The following is a 23909-nucleotide window of genomic DNA, read 5'->3' as shown; positions in this document are numbered from 1 at the left end:
TTATATTATCGTTGTATTTTTTTTTTTTGTAATCATTGTAATATACTTATTTTTATTGTTACATATTATTTAGGGTGTTTGTTTTATTATGAAGACATTATTTAGGCTTTTTGATGTATTTAGGATATTTATCATATTTATTGTTTATATGATATTTAGGGATTTTGTGTATTATTGTTTAGGATTGTAGCATTTACGCATGTTCATGATTCTTGATTATTTACATTATTTTCATGATATTATCTTTTAAGGTTTTGGTTATTATTTTAGTTTAGGGTTTTGACTATTTTACGTTATTAGGGTGTTGAATAGTGTTTTATTTAATGTGTCTCTATATTGTTATTGTGTACTAATTTTAGGGATTCCATACCATTGAATATTGATCTTAAGGGTTTCCATAAAATGTATATTACTTCTTTGGCTTTTATATGGCTTGGAAGAATTTGATTTATTTTCCATATTTATGTATAGCATTTCCATATTAAGGTACATTAATATTTTAGAGCTTGTGTATATTTTATAATAGATCCATGATGTGAATTATTGTCCATAATCTCATTCTATCTCCTTACATGTTTATAAAAAGTACATAATTTTTAGGGTTTGATTATTTCCATTCTAGAATATATCATTAGGGTTTGATTATTAATACTTGGAGTTTTATCATTGAAAATTTGACTATTATGATATATAATATTTACGTGTTATGATTTATATTTTAAGTAGTATATTATTTTTTTGTTATTAGCTATTTGAAATTTTTGTAAAATACAGAAAATAATAAAAAATAGAAAATTAGGAGAAAATTCTAAAAAAATATTTTCGATTTATTATTTCAAAATACAGTAAAAATATGAAAAAAAATAAAAAAATCAGAAAAATAAAAGAAGGTAAGGAAAATACTTTGAAACTTAAAAATATATATTTTTTTAGTTCCAAAAACCTTCCAACTAGTATTTTAATACTTAGAAAAAAAACCTAGAAAATTTTCAAAATTTGGAAGTGTATTTTGTAAATTATTTTCGATTTTATCCCTTTGATTTTATTGCGGGGGTATGAGCCCTTGGGCATCACGTACCCTAAGCTCTGAGGGAATATATGTATATATATATTTATTTATTTTTTATAAGTATTTATAAATTCACAAAAAGGAGTAATTTAAAGGCTTATTAGATTAACTTAGGGAAAATTTCTAATTAATTAGGTACCGTTCGTAAGAATGGGCGCGTAGGGGGTGCTAGTACCTTCCCCTCGCGTAACCGAACTCCCGAGCCTAATTTTGGTAATGTAGACCTATTCTACCCCTAACGGGGTAGTAATCACATGTTCTAACCACACTAAAGGTTAGTGGCGACTCCGACTTCCATGTTTTTCCATTGAAAATTTAAAATGATTTTAATTTCGCCGCCCGGGGCACACGCGCTCCCGGGACGTCGCGATAGTCTACACTTAATCTACAAACGTCTAAAGTAATTCTTCAGATGTCTGAACTTAAAGTTCAATCATCTAAAGTCTCTACTTCAGTTATCTGAACTGAAAAGTTCAATCATTTGAGTCTTTAAATATCATGTTTTATAATGTCTTTTTTTTTAAAAAAAAAAAGAAAAATTTGTTTTGCTTTTATAAAAACTTAATTCAATATTTTTAAATAGGTCCTTAAATCTTTTATAAACTCTTGAAAAAGCTTCAAAACATATTTCAAAAGATATTTTGGCTTTTGAAATACTTACAAATATGTTTCCTAAGCCATCATGCTTGAGTTCTCATTGCTCTCAAGATTCTTTGAATAATTTGCTCGAGCTTCAAAATATGTTAGACTCTCTTTGGATCATTGAAAAATTGTCTTCATACTTGACTTATACTTGATCTTCTCTTACACCATACTTGAGCTATATTTGAAGTTTACTTTGAACCACACTTGATCCATATTTCCTGAAACAGCAAAACTCAACATTTTCAAGTTAAATCGTCCTTTGTTTGTTATCACCAAAACCAATTGAAAGACCTTGTTAGGTCAACAATCTCCCCCTTTTTGATGATGATAAATAAGGAGTAAAGATAAAAGATTTATGTAAAATGAATTACTCCCCCTTACTATGAACATTAACAAGCAAGCCATATATATATATAAAAAAACTCCCCCTTGCTATAAGCCATAGAAAATTTAGGTTCACATAGTTCATATATCCATGTAATTCCTACATAACCAATATGTGAATTCACATATATTCAAAATCAAGTTCACACATGAATCATCAAGATCAAATTCACGCATATGTTGTAGTTTATTCATATATAGCATTTATCTATTTAGCCTGAAAGTATCATTTTTCAAGTTCATATGTTCTTTTACTTTATCTTTACTAAATACTCTATCTCTTCCTTTGTCATTAATCAAAAAGAGTAAGACAATGATAAAGAACCATCAGAAGTCATTCTCCAAAGGGATAATATATATATATGGTCCATACACCAAAAAGTTACATTTTAGCAAGAGTACAGATAATTTGAGATACATAAGGTGTGATTCTTGTAAACAAAAAGTTACATAGGAACCTAAACTAGAGAAAATCTAGCTTTCCTAGTCTTCTTCTTCAGATCCATCTCCTTTCTCTTCTTCTTCTCCTCCTTCCTCTTGAGTCCCTTCTTCTTCAGTATTTTCTTCATCACCTTCATCTTCAGAATTTCCTTCTTTTTCTGCAGAAGCATCATCATCACTCTGAGGAGCAGAGCTAATGTCCATGGGATCACTGCTCTTAGAGGTTTAGGCATGATCTTTTTCTATATGAGTGACCCATTTGTCAAGTGATGTTACCTTTTCTTTGATATTCTGAAGACCAATGCGTAGTTCAGAAGAAAAACTAGAGAAATCTTGTTGAAAGGATAAGAACCAAGAAGGTGCTTCTGGAGATGAGCCAAGTTCTTGTGTGGAAGAAGATTGAGCAGCTGTTGATACTAGAGCAGAAGTTGAGGCTGAGGCTGAAGCTGAAGCTGCTGCAGATGCAGGTGGTGCATGTGTAGTCCTTACAGCTTTCAAATACCATCTAGAATGTCCCTTATCATATCCCATTTGCTTGAGAGAAGTTTCATTAAAAAGATCATATCGGGTTCTTTTTATGAAAAACTCAGAAATATTGGTAATGTTAAGGTGAGTAAAGAGAAGAATGAGAATTCCTCCATAGGGAAGAATAACTCGATTTGATTCTAGCTTGGTCCACATCCACCTAACAATTAAACTAGCCAAGTCTAGTTTCTTCCCTTTAAGCAAACACCAAAGAACAAAGAATTCGATATAAGAAAGATGATCAAAAGAGCCTTGTTTTGGAATGATATTGGTTAAAACTAGTTTGTGGAGAATCTGGCCTTTTAAATTCAGTTGCTTGTACAATGGAGGATGTGCAAAATAGACAGGTTCATTTGTCATGATTAATGGAAGAAAAGCTTCAGGAGTAAAACCTTGTTCAAGGATCCAAGATTGAACAAACATAGGACAATTAAACTCTCCTCGAGTAATTTTGAAAATGGGAGATAATATTTCCGAATTCAATAGTATTTTCTTTCTTTTAACTTCTAAAGAGAAAATTCCATCTTCATATTGCATATTGGCATAGAAAATTTTCACTAAATGAGGAAAACAACCCTTGCGTTGTTAAGTGATAAAATCAAACCATCCAATATCACGAAACCGTGTAAGGATATCTAGAAATTCAGTGACAAAGAATGATACATCCAAGACTTTACCTAAGATTGGTTCTACAGAGCTCAAAGAATTTTGATAACGGAGATGAGCTCGAGGAGCAACTAACCATTTATCAATATTTTGAGTTTCCCTCCCTGATGAAGGACCTTTGTTCGCAGACTGCTTGATTCGAGGCATGAAGACACAAAATTTCAGTAACCCTGAGTTTCATGTGATGAAGCTGAGTAGGGTAGAAGTTTCGAAGTGAAGGGAAAGTGTGGGAAGATGAGGAGTTTGAAGTTTGGATGAATGAAGCAAGAAACTTTAGAAGTCTGAAGTTAGGGCCTAGTGAGCTAAAAATATATAAAGCCCGCAACTTTAGATGTCTGAAGATAAGTGCAGATGTCTGAAGTTTTAAAAACCTAGAAGTTTAATAGTCAGTATGAGTTCAGACGTCTGAAGTCCTAGGTTCAGTCATCTGAACTCTTCTGCTACAGTGTTCAGATGTGTGGGGTGTGAACATCAGACGTCTGAAGTACATATAAGTTCTAAAATTTTACTTCTAATATACTTCTCTACTATGGATTAACCCAAGTGCCCTCCTAATATGTATAAATCTTTCTTCACTTAGAGGTTTTGTAAAAATATCAGCCCATTGATCTCTTGTATTTATAAATTCAAGAATTATATCCTCCTTTCGAACATGATCTCTCAAAAAATGATGTCTTATGTCTATATGCTTAGTTCTTGAGTGTGAAATTAGATTTTTAGATATATTTATGGCACTTGTATTATCACACTTTATCGGAATTATTTTATATTCTAAATTAAAATCCTTTAATTGTTGTTTCATATATAGGATTTGTGCACAACAACTTCCCGCTGCCACATATTCAGCTTTGGAGGTTGATAAAGTTATAGAATTTTGTTTCTTTGAAAACCATGACACCAATGATTGTCCTAGAAAGTGACATATGCCACTTGTACTTTTTCTATAAATCTTACAACCGGCATAATCAGCATCTGAATAACTTATCATATTAAAATTTGTGTCCTTTCGATACCATAACCCTAAATCAAGTGATCCTACCAAGTACCTAAGAATTCTCTTGACGGCTGTTAAGTGTGATTCCTTGGGAGCTGATTGAAATCTAGCACACATACACACACTAAACATAATATTCGGTCTACTAGTAGTTAAATATAATAAGCTACCAATAATTCCTTTATAGTGTGTGGTGTCTACTTGCTTTCCTTTTTCCTCTCTATCAAGACTTGTAATTGTACTCATAGGAGTTCCTATAGGTTTACTTTGTTCCATGTCAAACTTTTTGAGCATATCCTTGATGTACTTAGTTTGATTTATGAAAGTTCCATTTTGAGCTAGCTTTATTTGTAATCCAAGGAAATAATTTAACTCCCCCATCATACTCATCTCAAATTCTTTTTGCATACATGTGGCAAATTCGTTACATAGATCTTCATTTGTTGCTCCAAATATAACATCATCCACATATATTTGAACTATTAGCATATCTTTGTTTTTGGATTTAATGAATAAGGTACTATCAACTTTTCCTCTTGTAAATTCATTTTTAACTAAAAATTTACTTAACCTCTCACACCAAACTCTTGGAGCTTGTTTCAAACCATAAAGAGCTTTTGTTAATTTGGATACATGGTTTGGATTTTTAGAATTTTCAAAACCTAGAGGTTGTTTAACATACACTTCTTCATTTATATATCCATTCAAAAATGCACTCTTTACATCCATTTGATATAACTTAAAATCCTTATGGGCAACATAGGCTAAAAGCATCCTAGTAGCCTCCATTCTTGTCACAGGTGCAAAATTTTCATCATAATCAATTTCTTCTTCTCGATTATACCATTGTGCCACTAGCCTAGCTTTATTTCTTACAACAGCTCCATTTTCATCCTTCTTATTCCTAAACACCTATTTAGTTCCTATAATTGATTTATCTTTTGGTTTTGGTATAAATTCCCATACTTGACTTCTTTCGAATTGATTTAATTCCTCTTGCATAGCTATAATCCATGAATCATTGTTTAAAGCATCTTCAATATTTTTAGGTTCATCTTGACCTAAAAAGGCATAATGATTACAAATATTTTTTAGTGAAGCTCTAGTTGTTATTCCTTTTGATGTTTCACCAAGTGTTTGTTCTTTTGGATGATTTTTGTCGTATTTCCACTCTTAAAGAAGATTTAGATTTTCTGTAAAATTTTCATTTGAAGCATCATTATCCTTTTCCTCTTTTATTTCAAGATCTTTTTCTTTTTGAGACAAAACTTCTTTTTCATCATTCATATCTTTGATGTCATAACTTTTTGTTTCATCAAAAGTTATATGAATTAATTCCATGATCGTAGAAATTCTTTTATTATAAATCCTATAAGCTTTACTATTTGTAGAATAACCTAAGAAGATACCTTCATCTGATTTTGCATAAAATTTTCCTAGATCATCTTTAGTATTTAATGTAAAACATTTACAACCAAATACATGAAAGTTGGAAATATTAGGTTTTCTATCTTTCCAAAGTTCATATGGTGTTTTATCTATTTTTGATCTTATTGATACCCCATTTACAATATAAAATGCAGTATTTACACCCTCTGCCCAAAATATTTAGGCAAATTATTTTCATTTAGCACTGTTCTTGCTATTTCTTGTAAAGTTCTATTTTTCCTTTCAACAACTCCATTTTGTTGTGGAGTTCTAGGTGCTGAAAAATTATGAGTTATTCCATGTTCATTATAAAATTTATCAACTTCCTTATTTTTAAACTCTCTTCCTTAGTTACTTCTAAAACTTGTTACATTGTAACCTTTCTCATTTTGTAATTTCTTACATAAGGTCATTAATTGGTTACAAGCTTCATCTTTGTTTGCTAAAAAGATTACCCAAATGAATCTTGAATAATCATCTACAATAACAAAAGCATATTGTTTTCCACCTAGGCTTAAGGTTCTAGTTGGACCAAATAAGTCTAGATGCAAGAGTTCTAGAGGTCTTTTGGTGGATATGTATTTTTTCTTCTTAAAATTGGTTTTTACTTGTTTTCCCTTTTGACATGTATCACACATCTTGTCTTTTATATAATTAGTATTTGATAGTTCTTTTACAAAATTTTTCTTAGATAATTTTGATAGTAGGTCCATACTAGCATGACCTAGTTTCCTATGCCATAACCAGCTTACTTCATTCATAGCTGTTAAACAAATTATGTTTTGATTTGCTAATTTCTCAAGATTTATGCAATAAACATTATTTATCCTATGAGCCATAAACAAAGTTTCTTTATTTTTAGGATTTTGGATAACACATTTTTCTTTCATGAAAATTACTTCGAACCCTTTATCACTTAGTTGACTATTACTTAAAAGATTATGTTTAGTCCTTCCACTAATAACACATTATCTATAGTAAGTAAAGGTTCTCTACCAATTTTTCCGATACCAACAATTTTACCTTTGGTATTGTCGCCGAAAGTAACGTATCCCCCATCCATTTGTTTTAAAGTAGTGAACTTGGTCTTGTCACCGATCATATGCCTTGAGCATCCGCTGTCCAAGTACCATTTGTCCGTTGTCGTTGTTGTCCTAAGATAAACCTATAATGAGGGACACTATGTGTTAGTTTTTGGAACCCAAATTCTTTTGACTTTCTTTGTTTTGTTGCTGGTTCCACTATTTGTTTTCCATTCTCCTTGCACTTTAACATATTTTCTCTTTAATGGACAATTGAACATCACATGACCTTTAGTCTTGCACATATAGCAAGTGGTGTGTTCATGTTTGTTATTTGACGAAGTGCTAGCATAAAACTTAGCTTCCTTAACAAAATATACCATGTATAGCTTTTTTTTCCTTTTATTTGTTTTACCATTGTATCATATTCCTTCTTTGTTTTTATGAAGCCTTTGCTGTCCAATCATTTTTTCCGCACCTAGGACTCCACAACAAAATGGAGTTGTTGAAAGAAAAAATAGAACCCTACAAGAAATGGCAAGAACCATGCTAAACGAAAATGATTTACCTAAGTATTTTTGGGCAGAAGCAGTAAATACAGCTTGTTAAAAATGATTTACTTTGAAAAAATGATTGGACAGCAAAGGCTTCATGGAAACAAAGAAAGAATAGGATACAATGGTAAAACAAATAAAAGGAATAAAAAGCTATACATGGGATATTTTGTTAAGGAAGCTAAGTTTTATGCTAACACTTCGTCAAATAACAAACATGAACACACTACTTGCTATATGTGCAAGACTAAAGGTCATGTGATGTTCAATTGTCCATTAAAGAGAAAATATGTTAAAGTGCAAGGAGAATGGAAAACAAATAGTGGAACCAGCAACAAAACAAAGAAAGTCAAAAGAATTTGGGTTCCAAAAACTAACACATAGTGTCCCTCATTGTAGGTTTGTCTTAGGACAACAACGACAATGGACAAATGGTACTTGGACAGCGGATGCTCAAGGCATATGATCGGTGACAAGACCAAGTTCACTACTTTAAAACAAATGGATGGGGGATACGTTACTTTCGAAGACAATGCCAATGGTAAAATTGTTGGTATCGGAAAAATTGGTAAGACCTTTACTTACTATAGATATGTGTTATTAGTGGAAGGACTAAAATATAATCTTTTAAGTATTAGTCAACTAAGTGATAATGGGTTCGAAGTAATTTTCATGAAAGAAAAATGTGTTATCCAAAATCCTAAAAATAAAGAAACTTTGTTTATGGCTCATAGGATAAATAATGTTTATTGCATAAATCTTGAGAAATTAGCAAATCAAAACATAACTTGTTTAACAACTATGAATAAAGTAAGCTAGTTATGACATAGGAAACTAGGTCATGCTAGTATGGACCTACTATCCAAATTATCTAAGAAAAATCTTGTAAAAGGACTACCAAATACTAAGTATATAAAAGACAAGATGTGTGATGCATGTCAAAATGGAAAAAAAGTAAAAACCAATCTTAAGAAGAAAAAATACATATCCACCAAAAGACCTCTAGAACTCTTGCATCTAGACTTATTTGGTCCAACTAGAACCTTAAGGTTAGATGGAAAACAATATGCTTTTGTTATTGTAGATGATTATTCAAGATTCACTTGGGTAATCTTTTTAGAAAACAAAGATGAAGCTTGTAATCAATTAATAACCTTATGTAAGAAATTAAAAAATAAGAAAGGTTACAATGTAACAAGTTTTAGAAGTGACTAAGGAAGAGAGTTTAAAAATAAGGAAGTTGATAAATTTTGTTGTGAACATGGAATAACTCATAATTTTTTAGCACCTAAAACTCCACAACAAAATGGAGTTGTTGAAAGGAATAAATAAAACTTTACAAGAAATAGCCAAAACAATGCTAAATGAAAATAATTTGCCCAAATATTTTTGGGCAGAGGTTGTAAATACCGCATGTTATATTGTAAATAGGGTATCAACAAGATAAAAAATAGATAAAACACCATATGAACTTTGGAAAGATAGAAAACCTAATATTTCCTACTTTCATGTATTTTGTTGTAAATGTTTTATATTAAATACTAAAGATGATCTAGGAAAATTTGATGCAAAATCAGATGAAGGTATCTTCTTAGGTTATTCTACAAATAGTAAAGCTTATAGGATTTATAATAAAAGAACTTCTACGATCATGGAATCAATTCATATAACTTTTGATGAAACAAAAAGTTATGACATCAAAGATATGAATGATGAAAAAGAAGTTATGTCTCAAAAAGAAAAAGATCTTGAAATAAAAGAGGAAAAGGATAATGATGCTTCAAATGAAAATTTTACAGAAAATCTGAATCTTCCTAAAGAGTGGAAATACGACAAAAATCATCCAAAAGAACAAATACTTGGTGAAACATCAAAAGGGATAACAACTAGAGCTTCACTAAAAAATATTTGTAATCATTATGCCTTTTTATGGCAAGATGAACCTAAAAATATTGAAGATGCTTTAAATAATGATTCATGGATTATAGCTATGCAAGAGGAATTAAATCAATTCGAAAGAAGTCAAGTATGAGAACTTATACCAAAACCAAAAGATAAATCAATTATAGGAACTAAATGGGTGTTTAGGAATAAGAAGGATGAAAATAGAGTTGTTGTAAAAAATAAAGTTAGGCTAGTGGCACAAGGGTATAATCAAGAAGAAGGAATTGATTATGATGAAACTTTTGCACTGTGACAAGAATGGAGGCTATTAGGATGCTTTTAGCCCATGCTGCCCATAAGGATTTTAAGTTATATCAAATGGATGTAAAGAGTGCATTTTTAAATGGATATATAAATGAAGAAGTGTATGTTAAACAACCTCCAGGTTTTGAAAATTCTAAAAATCCAAACCATGTATTCAAATTGACAAAAGCTCTTTATGGTTTGAAACAAGCTCCAAGAGCTTGGTATGAGATGTTAAGTAAATTTTTAGTTAAAAATGAATTTACAAAAGGAAAAGTTGATAGTACCTCATTCATTAAATCCAAAAACAAAGATATGCTAATAGTTCAAATATATGTGGATGATATTATATTTGGAGCAACAAATGAAGATCTATGTAAAGAATTTGCCACATGTATGCAAAAAGAATTTGAGATGAGTATGATGGGGGAGTTAAATTATTTCCTTGGATTACAAATAAAGCTAACTCAAAATGGAACTTTCATAAATCAAACTAAGTACATCAAGGATATGTTCAAAAAGTTTGACATGGAACAAAGTAAACCTATAGGAACTCCTATGAGTACAACTACAAGTCTTGATAGAGATAAAAAAGGAAAGCAAGTAGACACCATACACTATAGAGGAATTATTGGTAGCTTATTATATTTAACTGCTAGTAGACCGGATATTATGTTTAGTATGTGTATGTGTGCTAGATTTCAATCAGCTCCCAAGGAATCACACTTAACAGCCATCAAGAGAATTCTTAGGTACTTGGTAGGATCACTTGATTTAGGGTTATGGTATCCAAAGGACACAGATTTTAATATGATAAGTTACTCAGATGCTGATTATGCTGGTTGTAAGATTGATAGTAAAAGTACAAGTGGCATATGTCACTTTCTAGGACAATCATTGGTGTCATGGTTTTCAAAGAAACAAAATTCTATAACTTTATCAACCGCTGAAGCTGAATATGTGGCAGCGGGAAGTTGTTGTGCACAAATCCTATATATGAAACAACAATTAAAGGATTTTAATTTAGAATATAAAATAATTCCGATAAAGTGTGATAATACAAGTGCCATAAATATATCTAAAAATCCAATTTCACACTCAAGAACTAAGCATATAGACATAAGACATCATTTTTTGAGAGCTCATGTTCAAAAAAAGGATATAATTTCTATTGATGCTACTATATAAATGTACTATGCATCTACACACGTTGTATCTTCTTTTGTTTTGTATTTTATTTTGTTCCACCATGTTTTTTTTGGAAAGGCTGTATCTGTGCTTTGATATTCTACTTACCTTGTACTGCTATTGATCTTAATGAGAATTACATGGTGTTTTTGCTTTACATGTCTTTTGTGTTTTTGTGTACTATTGCATGCATGAAATTTCTGGATTCTATGGGTTTATGACGGATGCAGGTACACTGGTTGATATAATTGCACCATGTAGTGTTTCCTCTCCCATGCATTCTAGGTTCTTTCTTTCCACACTTCAGTGAGGATATTGAAGTTTTAAGTTGGGGGTAGGGGGTAGGCAACACTACATAGAACATTTCAAGCACAAATGACAATTTTTAAAATTTTTCAGTAAATATTATCTGTTTTATGACATGTTAACACTATTTATACTATTTACATACTATTATATTACCCCACATGTTACATACATAGTCTTATCAATTGTATGACCTTATTATGCTCACTAACGAAGTAGTGAGTTGTTTGTGCATAGTTTCACATAACATAGCCTATGTACTGATATGCCACTCTATGTGGGTTGACTAGTGATTTTTTTGTGGTAATATGGTTATGTAAACTCTTGTATTCACATGGTACTTCATAAGGCTAAAAGCGCACTTAAATGTGATTTGTAGCAGTTAGGATTCCTTGCGAGCACTGAGAGAACAACCACGATGACCATGACACCTTGTGAGGTACTACTAAGCCTTTCGTTTATTTATTGAGTGTTTGACGTCAAACTTTGAGTTTACAGAACTCAACTTTCCTTCCCTTTTCTAGATTTTCTTTGCTAGCTAGTCTTGATTCTTGCATTTGCTAGCATAAAGGTGATGTCTAGTGGGGAGATATAGACCCGGGACTTGTAGCCTACTCAAGACATGAAAATTGAGCCACCCCTAGAGATAGACTTATTTCATGGATCCCTTTTTGAGCTTAATTTTTTTTCAGAGGTATGAAGATGAAATAAAAGTTGTGAGAATTGTCCTAGTTGACCATGAAAGAAAATGACAAAAGAATGAGTAGAAGAAAGAAAAAGAAATGAAAAGTATATAGTTACCTGCTCTAAATACAAAAAGGTCAAGCTAGGGACACAAAACATATGTTCCTACACGTTTAAAGACTCTTCAGTTGTTCGATGCATAAGTTGTACTCACGTTTGGTATATGAATAGGTCAATCTGGGGTGGTATTGGTTGGATGTGGCAAGTAGGTGAGAAGACGCTAGGGCGAAGGACTCGACACCTCATCTATAGGCTGGATCCCATTCTTGTGAGACTAGTGTACTCCATGCTTAGCATTAGTTTTTCAAAATATGTGGGATGTTTGATTGTGACTTTCTTTCTCACATACGAGAGTGAACCCATTTTCTTGAGTATTTTTTAGAGTATACTAGTGAGGTTGAGTCAAGAAGACCGTCCTGTAGATGTCCAAGAGATATTTGGTTGTGGCAGATCATGCACTTTACACATGCCTTGTGATATGGCCTATCCATACTTGAATTTACATGATAATATTAGCTCTGAATTATAATTGTTGGACTGATTCTCTATGAGTCGTGTTTTTCCTAATGGCTATACAATGTTGAAACTCGTACGAGTGAATTGCTTTGGAGTTGTTTGTATAATGAAGTTATGGATGAAGGAGTTTGCGTGTAATTAGGTTATATCTTTGTATGTAAAATGGCATAAGTATGTTGCATGTTATACTACCTGATGTTTACTAATATCAGTGTTTGTGGGTATCGCCTTGGAAATCCTCACGAGACTACAAGTCATCCACTAGGACCAACCTAGGGGTTTAAAGTCTTGTTGCATATTGTAAATGCAAACGTGTTTCCCATGAAAGAGGAGGTAAATATGATTTTCTAGGTTTCGTAGTTTTTGCTTTGCTCGAGGATTAGAAAAGTGTAAGTTAGGGGTTGTGATAAGTCCCTAAAATGTACTATTTTAGGCCCCCATTTACCTTTGTTTATCCTTATTTATCTTGTAAGTAACCCTTTGTTAACCTAGTTCAGAGTTATGCAAGGTTTATTCGTGTTTCAGGAGATACATGTTAAAACCGAGGAGTTAGGCATTATAAGAAGCCAAAAGAGAAATTGGAGTACACAAAGCCAAATCAGATGTTCAGCCAAGCTCTTGAAGCCTCAACACACATCAAAGGAGAAAGGATTCTGCTCGACCATGTGGTGTGACAAGCAACACAAGGGGTGACCAGATCACAAGATGCAAATTCCAAGGTTCAGACTAAAGACGAAATGCTGCAAAGTTTGACCAAGTGATTGACTAAGTGACCCTTAAGGGTGACCAGGTCGAGACACTGAAGTTGGCTAGGCCAGACATACCGAGAGTCTTGACCAACAGCTCGACCAAGGGAACCATGAAGGGTGACCAAGTTGAGTTCCTGAGATTTCCTAAAGATCGAGATCCTACAAGTCTAGACCATCAACTCGACCAGCAAGACCTAATGGTGTGACTAGGTTGAGAGGATCTTAAGTTGAATTCCTGATTTTTTGTGAACCTCGACCAAGGCGCAACTAAGGGAGAACAGGGGTGCGACCTGGTCGACAGCGATGATCTTCTGTATAAGATTTGCTGTAAACTTTCCTATTTTGAAATTCAAACCTTGTACACCCTAATGGGTACAAATATTTTCTTCGAAGATGTTCTTAGGGTTCCTACTTGGCCTTTCTTAGGTTAGTGACAGACTTAATATGTCATTGAGTGCCACTTAGAGTAGATTTTCGAATAGATTTCAATATATGTTCTGGTTTGTGCATGAAGTATTCAAAGGTCTGTGACAACCAGTGAAACACTTGTGCTTTCTGCATAGATTAAATGACTGTTCAGCTGTAACTCCAGTTGTTAGTTACAGATGACTTGAATACAAATGAATGATCTTTTACTTGCTTTCATTTATATGCTTTCCTTTACATGCTTGGATTGTGATGAAGTCTTAGGGATACGATAACACTACTATTGATTTAGTCAAATATACATAGTAGGCTACAGATACTAAAAAGGTTTTGCGTGGTTGTTGACTCCAGTTCTCGATCGTGCTCCGAACGATTGGTGCACCCTTGGTACCCTATGCCCTTGAACGATTCCTCTCACCACCTAGCCTAATACGGATAGCTGACTGAACGTAGTTTATGCACATTTAGATTTACATGCTTTTAGTAGGTTGTTAGACAAACCCAATCAAAATCTCTTCTTTTTTACTTTCTTTTACACAAAGCTTTAATAAACTAGAATAGAAGTGGTTCACAACTGCACTTGAGTCCTTATGGATCGACACCCGACTTTCTCACTTTCTATAGAACTTGGGATTCATTGGGTTTTATAAATTGTATTTTTGGTAGTTGAGGACCCAAGCCTTGGCGAGCCTACCATTCTACAATCACACAACACACTTGACACACTCGTTCATTTTACCTAACCTGCCTTAATTCTATGTATTATGCCATCTTCGATTTTCCTTTCACCTTACATAATAGATCCAAGATATCTAAATCTATTAGTGCTATTTAATCTCTTAATTATCCAATTTAGTCTTCTCTTTTTTGCTACTCCTTACATCACTAAAATTACATTTCATATATTCAGTTCTATTCCTATTTATCCTAAACCCTTTAGACTCTAATGTGGCTTTCCAAAGTTCTAGCTTAGATTCTACTCCATTTCTACTATCATCAATCAACAAGATATCATCTGTAAACAACATACACTAAGAGATCTCATCTTGGATAGTCCTAGTAACTTCATCAATTACTAAAGTCAAAAGATAAGGACTCAAAGTAGAACCTCGATGAACATCTATTGAGATTGCGAACCCTCTAGAATCTCCTCCTACGATTTTGAAGCTAGTCACTATTCTATCATACATATCCTTAATGACCTCCGTATATCTACTGCAAACTCCCTTCTTTTCAAATATCCACCAAAGCACTTACTTAGGTACTTTATCATAAGCTTTCTCAATATCAATAAAAACCATATGCAAGTCTTTCTTCTTTTCCTTAAACTTTTTCATTAAACTTCTTAAAAGATAAATAGCTTCTATTGTTAATCTCTCAAGCTTAAAACCAAATTGTTAATCTCCCATTCTTTAATATGTGTACCTAATACTAAGACTTTATGTTGTGTAGCCAAACTTTCACTTTGAATAACTTTACAATCCTTACATGACAGATGGTCCCTATTCTTAGTTAGAAAGAAATCTATTTGCCTTTTATTGTACCCACTCTTAAAAGTTATTACGCGTTCTTATCGTTTTATAAAGAAAGTGTTCAATATAACCAAATCATAAGACATGGCAAAATGTAAGATTGTATAGTTAGACTCATTTTTATCTCCATATCCATGTCCTCTATGTATCCTCTTATACCCTATATTATCCTTCCCAATGTAACCATTCAAATCAACTCCGATGAATGTCTTTTCAAATGTCGAAATCCCTTGTAAAATACTATTCATATCTTCCCAAAATTTTCTTTTCATATTTTTTGCTAAATGATATTCACTATCTCTAAACCTAAAACTAACTTGATTGTAATGATCCCATCCCTTATTTTTTCAATATCTACTACATTATCTTCTAGGTCTCTAACTACAATAAAACCCACCCCATTTATATGCTTCTTTTTGCCAGTGTACCAAAATTTAAATCCTATTTTTTCAATTTTCCTAGCTTACTCTCCTACCTATTTTGTCTCTTGAAGGCAAACTAAATTAATTTTTCTTCTAAATATTATTTCCATATTTCCATACTTTTTTGCAATAAGAGTTCCTATATTCCACATTTCTAATCTTATCTTAGTTTCTTGTACTAACTTATTAACCCTCTCCCTTTTATACTGACCCCATCTATTCCCTTGATCTAGGTGATTTTGATAAGAATTCATGATAAAAAAAAATCTGACAAAGTTTTACGTTCGCTATCAGCTACCTAATACAACCCTGCTCCTTTATCTAGGCTTGAGATTGGATGTGTGCGCAAAAACTTTGTGTTACATAGGTGAAGTACATGTTTGCATTTTTTAAGCAAACTTATTTCACCAAAAACTATTTTCTAAGTTACACCCTACAAGTAGTAGAAACTACTTACACAATACAATGCATTAAAAACATTTAAATAATAAATTTTGAGTATTCATCCAAGCTACGCTAAAATTCATCCAATAGTAATTTTTGAAAAACAATAAAAAATTAAAAAAATAAATTTTATTATATTCCAAGACTTGCAAATGAAAACATAAAAACAAAAAAAAAAAATATTAAGCCTACAAATTCTAGACACAAAATTACCAAAGCTAACAAATTGTTGAAAAAAAAATTTGTAGTAATAAGAAAATAAATAACAAGAGAGGATAAGATCTCACTGGTAGCTAAAACTAAATGGGTGAAGACAACTGCTTGAAAAATACCCTCTAATACACGAGAATTGATGCTGATAACAAGAATCAATTGACAAATATTTAAGCCACGAGGAATTACAAGAATTCTTCAATCTGCCCAAATAGGAGTTGGGTTGGAAAATGAATATGAAGTTTTCGGTCAACCAAAATTTGATTTTCTATTGCTTTGGCTACTATATTCTCATCTCTACTGCAAAAAATTTGATGCAGCTAATGAAAATCAATTGAAGAATATTTAAGCAATGAGGGATTGCAAGAATTCTTCAATTTAAATTTAAGATTCAAAATCCAAGAATATTGAAGAAATAAGATTTCTCAACCCATTAAAATATTTTTATCTTTTTCAAAATTTTAGGGCTGAAGAAACAAGAATCTTTGAATTTGTTTGGGTCTTTGGGAGAAAAGAAAGGAAAATAAAGGAAGTTCCTAATGTAAGATAGATATAAGAATTTATATATATTGATAAAATTGAGAAAATTAAAATAAGAAGAAAGAGAGGGACAAGAAGATAAGAAGTAGAGAAGAAGAAGAAGAAGAAGAAGAAGAAGAAGAAGAAGAAGAAGAGAAGTAGGGAAGCGAAAAAAAAAAAAAAAAAAGAACAGATAAAGGAAAGAACATAACATAACAGTGGTGTGAGGTAGGTGTGAGGTAGAATCAGAAAAGAAAATAGAAGGAAGAAGGAGAAGAGAGGAGGAGGAGAAAGAAGAAGAAGAGGAAACGTGTGTGTGTGTGTATATATGATATTACAACTTTGTATACTTGCTGATATCAGGACTTATATCTTTATTGATGATCATGCCCTATACCACTACTAGATCATTGTTCTGTACATTTAAAGATGGTAAATGATTATCTTATTTTACATTATTCATGTGATGATGATTGGATCCCTTTTGCGTTGCTATGTTTTTTTCAAGCATATAGTAAAAGTGAAGAACACATGTAGCACAATCATACCCTTTTACATACAGAGATATAACCTTATTACATACATGTTCCTTTATACATGACTCTACTATACACACACCCCGCAACAATTCAATCATGCAAATCTAAAAAATACACAACCATCTGAAGACACAACTCACAAAGAATCAACCAATGATTATAATTCAGAGGTAATATTAGCATGTAAATTCAGGTATGAAAAAGCCACTTCACAAAGCATGTGTAACGTATATGATTTGTCTTACTCAGAGTGCCTTGGGACACCTACAAGACGGTCGTCTTGACTTAGCCTCACTGGTTTATTCCCTCAAAATTCACTTAAGAAAATGGGTTCATTCTTATATGTGAGGAAGAGTTTCATAATCAAACGTCCCATATATTTGAAGAACTAACGCTAAAAATGTGGAGTGGACTAGTCTTATAGGAAAGGAATCTAGCCTTTACTGAGGTGTCGGGTCCTTTACCCTAACATTTTCTCACTTACTCGCCATATTCAATCAAGACCACCCTAGATGAACTTATTCCTAGACTAAGCGGGAATTCATCAAGTGCATTGGTTAGCAGAAGATTCTTCATACGTATAGAATTTTGGTGTCGTATCCTTAGCTCAACCTCCTTATATTTGTTTGGAGCAGGTGTATATTTTTGTTTTCATTTCCTTAACTCATCATTTTTTTTAAAAAATTTTATTTCTTTGCATGGTCAGCTGAGACAATCATTACACTCTTATATTGTCTTCATATCTCCAATGGAAATGTAGCTCGAACAGGAGTCCATGGAAAAATTCTGTCTCTAGAAGTGACTTAACCTTTACTTCTTGAGTAAGCTACAAGACCTAGATTTATATCTCCCCACTTGATGTCACCTCTAGGCTAACAAATGCAAAAAAGAAGACTAGTTGGCAAAAGAAATCTAGCAAAATAAGGAAGGTTGAGTTTTATAAACTCAGAGTTTGACGTCATAAACTTGAGAAATGAACAAACGCTCAATAGTACCTCATAAGGTGTCATAGTTGCCACAGGTGTTCTCTTAGTGCTCTCAAAGAACCTTAAGTTCTACAAATAACGTGTAAGTGTGTTTTTAGCCTCATGAACTAGCATATAAATACAAGAGTTTACACAACAGTATTAACCCAAACAAACCACTAGTCAAACTACCTGGAGTAATACCAAGATATTGGCCATGTTATGTGACTTTTACACAACTAATTCACTACATTGTTAGTGAGCATAATAAAATCATGTAATTGAGAAGCCTATGCATATAACACTAGGTTATATAGGTGTATGTAGAGTGTATAATATATATGTTAGCATGGCCTGAATAGATAGAGTTCACTGGAAATTTTACAAATATTTAAAATTTATCATTTTTGTGTATGAAATGTGGCATGCAGTGTACCACCCCTACCCCCAACTTAAAACTTTAGTGTCCTCACTAAAGTGTACAAAGAAATATTGTGGTGTGCATGGGTGAAAACACTGCATGGTGCCATGAAGCTCAAATGGTGTTCCTGCGGTAAATACATATAATCCGATCACCACATGTATGCAAGAATACACTGAATCACAAAAGACCAAAAGATCAACAACACCATGTGCATTCCATTGCTTTTTAACTGAAGTTACATTATAGTGGAATTCAAAAACATGGGGGAGGAAACAAAAAGAATAGGTCAAAAGTGTTCCACAGCAGCACAACACATAAGGTGGTCGTACAAAAAGAAGCTGAAATGGTCATTCCAACCCTAGCCTAATTGTTCTCGGGTGCCTTGCTGGAATCACTGTCACAGAAATCAATGGAGGTCACAACATGAGTGCGCATATTACCCTCTAGTCTCAAAAAAGCATTCAAAACCAACATAGGTGGTGGCAGCGAAGTGTGGGCAGATGGTGGTACCCTAAAAGGGGACGACGGGGTTGTCACAGCTACCCGAGAGCTGGGGTGGCCTCATTGGCGATGTGGGGAGTGGTAGCAAGGATCATTTAACACCCTGATCAAACTATTCCCATAATGTAGCATATGTTTCAAGGATGAAGGACTGGAGGAGTGTAAATTCTTGGAACAACTGGCAGAGTTCAGCCCATAGTTGAGGAATTGAAGGAGGAGGTGAAGGTGGCGGTGCATCAGTATGTGGGGAACGACCGTGTGTGGAAGGAGCACTAGATGGTGGTCGGGAAGGCATAGTGTTGAGAAACTAAGGGATGCCTAATATCCAAAAGCATGGAGTAGGATGAGGGCAAGTGACTAGAGAGAAAAAGGAGGTGGGAGAAAAAGAGTCGGGTGTACATCTGGTTTTTAAACAATTCTAGACATTCTCGACCATGTCGCACCATTCCTTGTGCTGTGCGTCCTTGGTGGCACCCTTGAATTTAAGCAGAAAAACATAACTTTCGATTATGTTGCCTGCCAACCCAGTGCTGGTCGTGATCATGGTCAAACCTCTTGGCATTTTCCAATCGTAGAAAAGATCGAGGACTAGACTAGGTCGCCCTTGTTCATGCTAGTCACCCCTATAGTCGAACCCCCAACTTTTTCTAAAGCTTACTCTAAAGATTCTAAACTCAAGCTACCCTACAATGTACACTCTAAGGATGCAAAAGGAAAGAAAAATTATTGGGTTGCCTTTTGAAAGCGCTAAGTTTACCGTCTTTAGCCAGACACACTTAAGCTCATGTCAAACTCAACTTCTTTCAAAGTTAAGATTGACCTCTCTCTTCTTTTCCTTATTCTTGGAGTTACATACCCCCATCTTATTCTCAAAACTAGGGACCCAATCATGATTTAGTGGAAGTAGTTCAAAAGGTTCCTCCAATTCAGCAGTTGGGGGGGGGGGTGGTTCAGGTTGAGATGCATAATCCAATGTATCTCTCCATAGAATTGAAAGAGCCGCTTCTCCTTCTATTTTGTCAATCACCTTTTCATGCACAGCTTGGATAGTTTTAACTGGATGTTGGGAAGCATGAAATATATTCAGCCTCAGTTGCTTGTGGCCCCATAAAATGTCTATAATCCCTATCCTACATTGAATGCAAACATTGGCTATGGCTAGGAATGGTTATCCCAGAAGGATAGAGATCGGATTTGTGGTATACTCCATGTATAAAATGATGAAATCGACAAGGTAAGGGAAGTCTCCCACCTTGACTACCAAATCTTCTACCACACCTTGGGGTGGCTTAAGAGATCGATTAGCAAGTCTCACTATTATCGCGGTAGGCCTTAACTTCCCAAGGTTAAGTTGATAATAGGCCAAGTATGAAAGGATGTTCACACTCGCTCCTAAGTCTAAAAGAGCCTTATCAATGGCATAATCACCAATTACACATGAAATAGTGGGTGGGCCGGGGTATTTTAGCTTAGGAATGAGGTGCCCTAATATCATGGTGTTCATATGCTCGGCCTTCTTAACCAAACCATCCATATACACCCTCGACTTTTGCTCTTGCGTTAATAAGTCCTTAAGGAACTCTTTGAACACAAGTGTTTCTTAATGCCATCTAGGAGAGGCTTGTCAATTATTTTTTGTTTAAACATGTCCCAAATGGACTCAGTTAAGGCCTTTTTCCTAAATATAGAAGGTGCAATAGGGTCTGCAAGATGTGTCACTGAAGGGACATGAAAAAGCCCGATGGGGGGCAAAGTGAGGTTTGGTCCTTCCATTTGCAGGTGTGGGACTATAGGGTTTATGTACCCAACTAGAGGAAGATAAGGTGCACAAATCAGCGTTGGTCACTACCCTCTTTTCATCCTTGTTCTCTCCCTTGCTTAGTTGCTCCTTACCACATTTATCTATCATATTGCCACTTCGAAGGGTGGTCACTGCCTGGGCTTGCTCGAGATATGTTGAGGGACCAGCGTCTAGTTCACATTCTACCCCATATTTTCCCTTGGGATTCACAACAGGTTGACTTGACAACTTGCCCTCATCTCTTCGACTCAAGGTAGCAACTAGTTTCCCCAGGGTGGTTTCTAGCTTCACAATGGATTGGTAGTGAGAGTAAAGGAGTTGCCGATCTACTTGATGATCAGCTTCAATGTTTTTAAAGGCTTTCATCACCGTTTCTTGAAAGGTGTCATACTTAGGTGGAGGTGGAGATGGCTACTGAACAGTCAAAGATCTAGGGGCTGAATCAAGATGATTTTGAAAATTTTGGTATGGATGCGAAGGCAGAGCATTAGGGGCTTATGGAGGTCTTTGGGATTGAAAACCTTGAGCTTGTGGCCTTGAGGATAAATTGGGATGTTGTTTCCACCTAGGGTTGTAGGTGTTATAGTAGGGGTCATTGGACAGCCTAGCATACCAATTGTGGGTGGCTTTCACTTCCTCTTGCATAGGCTAGAGCTGGGAAGGCGCATGCAAGCAAATATAGCATGTATGGGAGGGGTCAGAGCAAATTGCACAAACCTCTGCACATGCCATTTTCTGTAGTCCTAAGGACAAGCACTGGTCTAGTTTTTTGGATATGGTGTGCAGGGTAGGGGCTAGGTCCTAGCTTGTGGCCAACTCATAAACTCCCTTAGGTTTAAGGGTTGATGGATTGGCAAGTTTACGAGTAGCAGCAGTGTGCTGCTAAGAATTGTAGGCAAGATTCTCAAAGAGAATCCATGCTTCATTCTCGTGCTTTGTGAGGAAGGTACCTCCGCATGAGGCATCTACCATGGATCTATCCTCTCGGCTAACCCTTCGTAAAAGTTTTGAACTAATTTCCACTTGGGAACCTGATGATGTGGGCATTTATGGAGCGAGTCCCTAAAGCGCTCCCAGGTCTAAAAGAAAAGTTCCCCATCCGTTTGTGTGAAACTTGTGATTGCCCTTTGCACCTGGTTAGTCTTCCCATTTGGGAAGTACTTTTTAGGAATTCATGCTCCATGGTGGCCTAGTTGGTTGCCGAGTTTGGCTCTAAAGATGTCAGCCAATATTTGGCCTTATCCTTTAGAGAGAATGGAAAGAGCCTGGTGTCATCACTAAAATTATGTATATGGATGGTAGAGCAAATCTCAAAGAATTTATCCAGATGCTGATAAGGATTTTTAGTGGGGTTCCCATGAAAGTTGGGTAGCATTGAGATGATTGAAATCTTAATCTTGAATTGCGCTGCTTGAACATCCGGGAATCGGATGCAAGACGACGATGTGTATGCATTAGGCACAAAGTAGTCCCTAAGCGGCCGAAGTGGTTGCTCTCCCACCACAGGTAGGTGGGGAGCTTGGGGTTTCGAGAGTTGATTGGCAGGAACTGATGGGTTTCATTTGGCCATAAATTTTGGCTCAGACTACTTAGCGATCTCTGGATTGGAGCTAAGTTCCCTAACCAACCTACGGGATCTTTCAATCTCAGGATTTATAGGAACTATCTCAGGGTCCTGAGAGCGCAAACCAAACATACATAGTTGAAGCACCTAGAATCAAGACTTCAGAGATAATAAACAAAAATGAAAATAAATAAATAAAGATAAAAATAAAAGGAGAGCAAATAAAAAACACAAGGCAACAATACTCTAAAGTGGAAATTGGCTTATAACTATAGCCAAGTCCCCAACAGGAGTGCCAAAATTTGGTAGGCTCACCAAGGCTTGGGCCCTTAACTACTAAAGATAAAATTTATGCTCCTAACAATCTCAAGTTTAGTAGAAAGTGGGGAAGTCGGGTGTCGATCCTCACAGAATTAAAGTGTAGTTATTAAGCTACTTCCAAGTTAGTTTACTATAGGCTTATATAAAAGAGAAGTAAAAGTGTGGTATTCTTCAATGAGTGAAATCTAACCAACAACTGGAAAGCAAGTAAATCTACGTTAACCCTACTCCTACAAAGCTATGTTTAGACATGAGTATAGATTAGGATGTTGTTTTGGGTAATCTAAGTTCAGTGAGTTTACCATACTAAACTAACCGGAACCCAGCTAAACAATCCAAGGAGTTGTTCGATGGCATAGATAAGCAAAGGTGCACCAGTCGTCAGGAGCACGATCGTGAATTGGAGTATACCCTATCACAAACGATCATGAGAACCTCTATAAGATATTGTAGCCTAATACGTGTACCTGACTGAAGAAATAGAGGTGCTAATCTTGTCACTAAACATCATCACTATCCAAATAATAAATGAAAGCGTTAAAGGAAAGTAGTAAATGAAAGCAGTATAGAGAAAGCATATAGAAAGATCATCCCTTTGCAATCAGAAATTCTATCACTAATGCCAGAAAACACAACTGAATGATCATGTAATATACACTGGAAAACACAAAAGCTCCACTGGTTGTCACAGGCCGTCAAATATACCTTGCACAAGCTAGAAATCTACACTACTCCTAATCTAACTTGGCTCTCAATGGCATCTTAAGTCTGTCACTAACCTAAAAGAGGCTAAAGAGGAACCCATAGCTCATATTTGAAG

General features: G+C 34.5%; 1 non-coding gene across 1 annotated transcript; it reads left to right on the top strand.

The window, feature by feature from the left end:
• The first annotated feature begins 22233 nt into the window (after nt 1-22233).
• On the top strand, nt 22234-22339 carry LOC131161105 (small nucleolar RNA R71). The gene has a single exon (XR_009138264.1). It is a non-coding gene; the product is annotated as a small nucleolar RNA R71 (small nucleolar RNA).
• Nucleotides 22340-23909: the final 1570 nt, after the last annotated feature.

Source organism: Malania oleifera, chromosome 7, assembly GCF_029873635.1.
Source record: "Malania oleifera isolate guangnan ecotype guangnan chromosome 7, ASM2987363v1, whole genome shotgun sequence".
NCBI lineage: Eukaryota > Viridiplantae > Streptophyta > Magnoliopsida > Santalales > Ximeniaceae > Malania > Malania oleifera.
The sequence above is the reverse complement of the archived record's forward strand: the minus strand, read 5'-3'. Positions and strand labels throughout refer to the sequence as shown.